Raw genomic sequence first — 5,010 nt, forward strand, 5'->3', positions numbered from 1 at the left:
TTTTTTTAAGTTCACAATAATAGCTGTCTTTCCAAATAATCTGGAGTGCATGTAGAAGGAATTACACCAATTTATGGTCTCTTCTCTATAGAGAAATTAAAGAGAACAAGCAATCATTGGGGGCATTTTATTATAAAGGGTACATGTGCTACCAAATAATCTGAAACCTGACATAAATATGTAACGGTTTACAGCCATTTTAAAACAGACTGAGAAGTTCAAACATAAAGTTTAATATATAAATCAGTAATTAAAGTGATACACTGTGTAATATTTTATTACTTCAATCATTACTTCTCTTTTAGTACATGAAAAGTAAGCTACATATTAGACAGAACTTTTAGGGAACTAATGTAAACTTGTGTTTTTGTTGTTGTTGTTGTTTATTGTGTTTTTGTTTGTTTGTTTGTTTTGTTGTTTGTTTTATCAAAAGAAAAAAAGAAAAAAAAAAGCATAGGTTCAAATATATAAAGAATCTGCCAAAGAGATCAATTTTAAAGTTTAAGACCAATGTTTTCCATATCCACTGAGGTAACATACTTGTAACTTTATTCAGAAAAGATGTCTCTTGCCTTTTCTTGGCTACCCTATAGCCTTTGTCTTAGACCTAGTGCTTAACATCATTCAATCTGATTTTTTATTTGTTTGTTATTTTTTCTGCTTTCTTTTGTAAGGGCCATACAGTCCCTTCCTTATACTAATGTTAATGTTAGCAATCTAATGCTAATGTTAACATGCTAATGTTACCTGCATTTTGGTCTCTTAACATAGCATATTCTAGGAAATTAATGTCTATGGACCTTCCACACATGAATAAAAAACAAGTGTCTCCCTTGACATAACTAAGCATGTGCTTACCACATAATGCAAGTGACCCGGATTTATTCATGTGGCTGATACACTTCTGATCACAGAAGATGATCACATGGAAGAGTTGAGGGAAAACCAGTATATCTTTTTGAGAGACTGTGTACCCTGAGCTGTTGAAGTTACTGTTAAGAGTATATGAACACTCACGTAATTCCTCTCCTGTATGTAGACTAGTCCCCGACCCAAAGGAAGGTGGCCTTTCAATTTAGTACGATTGTTTTTTATGAAGGTACATAAACATCTTCATTGACTGTTCTTACTCTATTGTTTCATACTGGGAGTATCTTTTAGTCAGGAACTAAGTAGAAGCAATCAAATGAATGACTCATTTTGGGACTCCTGTGTCACTCCTTCCAAAGCTGGACATCTTTCCCTCCTTGTTTAAAATCAACAAAAGATTGTACCAGAACTGAAGTAACAGACTAAAGATCTGTATTTCTGTCTAGGCTGGCAGACTGAAAACATGACGATAGGGAATCTTAGTACTATAGATAAACTCTGTTTCTGAGGAAAAGTTAGGATTTTTCATTCCATGGAGAAGCTACTATTTTTCTCCCACACATTCTTCATTATCACAAGTTACTGGGGATGAATCTGTGAGGCCCAAAGCAAAGCAAAGAAAAAAAATACATTTATAGTAAATGGATGCTGACTGTCTGAATCAAAGGCTTTATAATCAAGGTTTTGGAAAAACAAGAGTAAGACAACCCTGAGGCTTTGGCAATGAGTTCAAGAACACAGTTAGGAGTCATTGCACCTCCAAGAGCTGGGAGAACTGAAATGGAAACAAAGCAGTCTCAAAAAACCAAGGGAATAAATTAATTCATTTAGCATTGCCAGCAATTATACAATGGGAATGCATTTTAGCTGGGAATGTGTTAGGCAATGACTGCAGCTGGATATACTTCTGGCTCAAGTCATGCTTCAAAAACTACTGAATGCAATGGAACTCTTCATTAACTTTAGTGAGCTTTTAATTAAGCCCAATTTACTAAGTCAGACAGAAAGATTTAGAGACAATCAGATAAGTTTGCAAGACAGTAACTTAAACTGCACAATGAGGCCAGAGGATCTGGAGAAAAAACAAATGTCTGTGAAGCAACTAATGAAAGGACATGTGAAGATCACTCCCGAATGTTCTTCAGTCAGACTCAGGAATTTCAATATCTTTTGTGATAACAGAAATCAGAAATCACCAGGCAGTGATCTGAATCAATAGATATGCCACTCAGTCTTCAAATATTGGTTCTTTAAATCATAAATTGTGTTCCTCCTGAAAAACAAAACCAAACTTTTTTTTTTTTTTTATCTTTGATCCTTTTATTTTAATTTACCAAATTTGAAAAAAAAAAAAAAAGGAAAAATTTGCAAAGGATTAATTTGCAACATCTGTTCAGAACTTTGCTGTATGGTTTGTATAAAATGTCACCATCTTCAAGTAAGCTTCTATTACTCTAACGAAAAATAATAGCAATAGCAATAACAATATTTATAAATTAGCATTTGCCTTCAATTCATTTTATTTGCTTATTTGAATCCTTTTTTTTTTTCTAGAAAAAACTACCAGCAAAGCATATTGTAGTCTGATAGGAAATGAAAAAGACATGAAAATCAGATTAAGTTAAGATCCAGAGCCCAAGTGGTGTGAACTTTATTGGTTTAAATGATAAATAAATAAATAAGTAAAACTACAAACCAAAAGATGCAAAAGTTTCAGGCCCTAGATTATGATATATCTAAATCAACTTGGTTGTGTAAGGGATTGAGAAAAAAACAACCAAACAAACAAAAAACATTAATATAGACCTGAAGTTGCTTCAGGTAAGATAATTTTTCTTCAGCAAAAATATAAGATTAGAGTCTTTTGTACAAGAGTAATCAATGCACACTCACCCTATACAGTCAATATATTTTGCAAATTAAAAAGACAAATTGAAAAGGAGTATTTAAAAAGTAAATCTTTTTTATACTTTTAGCATCTTATTTGTTGCTGTACTTCATCATTTAAAAGATTTACTTTCTAAATGCTGGCTCTCAATGTCTTTTTCATTTACAAAATATATACTGTCTATGTGCAGAAGCATAAAAATTACCAGTAGTAATAAGAAGATGAAATGATGCATTTTACTGCAGAAGGTATAACTATTTACTTTGTTGCCAGGAAGGAATATACATCAGCTCTGAAAACGACTTGGTCATTAACTCCAGGAGTAAAGTACAGTACCTTTAGTAGCTACCTCAAGAGCTACCGCAAAGGTATTGACATGAAGAAAAATAGCAACAGGAAACAGTACTGTGATATTCCTGCTGTACTTACTGGATGAAAGAATGTGAAGAAGGAAATGAAAGATATCTGATTTAATGATTTGAGGCCCAACTTTTTATTGAATCATGTCATAATGAATCTGTCATCCAGGAGTAGTCATAGTATTATAAGGTACTGCACTTGGCTCAGTTGACAAAACAACAAATAATACTTAGTGCCTCACTATATACTCACATGGCCTAAAATATCACAACATCTATAACTATCTGCTGACAGAGGTGTTACTCTTCTACAGATTCTTTGACCTATCTGCTAAACACTTCAAATGTCTCAGATTGCCTAGACTAGCATCAGAAGTTTGATGTTGGACATTCAAATTATTGAGAGATTGCTTAAAATTTTAATCATGTTTTCCATGTCTCATACAAATTTGGGCTTTCAGGTTAGTCTTCTTATTTGAAATATGCGTGTATATATGTATATGTGGTGGAAATTATATAAAGCAAAGGCAATCAGGTTTCCTTTGAAATCACACTGAAATCTTCTACATTACTATTACATTCCTCCATAGATAAGCAACGTTTTCTAGCTTTTCTGAACTGCTAGTATAGGATATTGATAACATTAGAAGGTACATTTAAAAGAAGACATGGAAGAATGATGAAAAACTTCAGATGAGTATGTTGTACAAATTAACAGTAATACAAAAATAAGCACAGAATCAAGCAGTAAGTGATAATATATAAAATACAAGCAATATAGAAAAGAGGTAGATAGCTTAACTTCTGCTAAGATTGTAAAGCCTACCCTGGTGTCATAAAGTGCATGCTACTACAATACATACTTATTATTTGCAGTATATTATAGCTGTTTGTACCAATTAAGGAAGTGTTATTTTCCCTTCAGAACAAAAAACATACTGGAAAGTGTAGATCATGTAAGTATTGCCTCAGAAGTACTTAGAAAAAGAAGAAAAAAAAAAAAAAGTAAAAAAAAAAAAAAGTACCTCTAAATACATATTACCAACAGCATATGGAAATACATTAAACTATCATATTCAAAAATGTCATAAATATATATATATATTTCATATTTGATTCAGTTTGTTCAAATCGCAATTTTGGAAGTTGGAAAATGTATATTTTTAGATGATCAGGACGCCCGGAAGATTGTTTCTGGAATACGATTAAGAGTGTTGTTTTTAATATTTTAAGTAACAGTGTGTTTTTCTAGCTAACAAAAGGCTAAATGTCAGCCTTGATGAAACTACCATAAATTCACGAAAGTTAAATTGGGAATTGTCTCAAAGTCTCAAAGTTCTGTATTGATTTTCTTACCAATTGGTTACATTCCTTTATACTGCCAGTTTTATCCTGTACTTATTGTTTACATCTGCATACTGAGACTGCAATAAAGAAACTAACCATAAATATCATAGAATCATAGAATATCCTGAGTTGGAAGGGACCCTTAAGGATCATCAAGTCCAACTCTTGACACCGCACAGAATATATACAGTTCTTCTTTGTCTAAGCATTTTATTGCAAACTTTTTAATGTATTAAAACATCCCATCTATTCTGAGTGTTGATCATCCATTGCACATATGTTCTTCATCCTTCCTGTTATTACAGAATCTCTAATGGATGAAAATGGATGAATTAAAAACAAACAAACAAACAAAAATATTTCTTCTTTTTAGTCAGGTTTAGTCAGGTCACTGGTAGGAGCAGTGAGAAATTTTAGTGGAAGAGGTAAAAATCTGTGATGTGAAATAAATGTTATTTGCATACAATAGATCTTTGTTTGACCTCACTAAAATTCAGTTCGGCAGAATTAAATAGAAAGGTGTTTAAAGCCTGAGAAACTATCTGG

General features: G+C 32.3%; 1 long non-coding RNA gene across 1 annotated transcript in view; it reads right to left on the reverse strand.

The window, feature by feature from the left end:
* LOC140002319 (uncharacterized) overlaps window positions 1-5,010 on the reverse strand; it is a 111,372-nt gene that overhangs the window by 64,433 nt on the left and 41,929 nt on the right. The window lies entirely within an intron of this gene.

This window comes from Anas platyrhynchos, chromosome 1, assembly GCF_047663525.1.
Source record: "Anas platyrhynchos isolate ZD024472 breed Pekin duck chromosome 1, IASCAAS_PekinDuck_T2T, whole genome shotgun sequence".
NCBI lineage: Eukaryota > Metazoa > Chordata > Aves > Anseriformes > Anatidae > Anas > Anas platyrhynchos.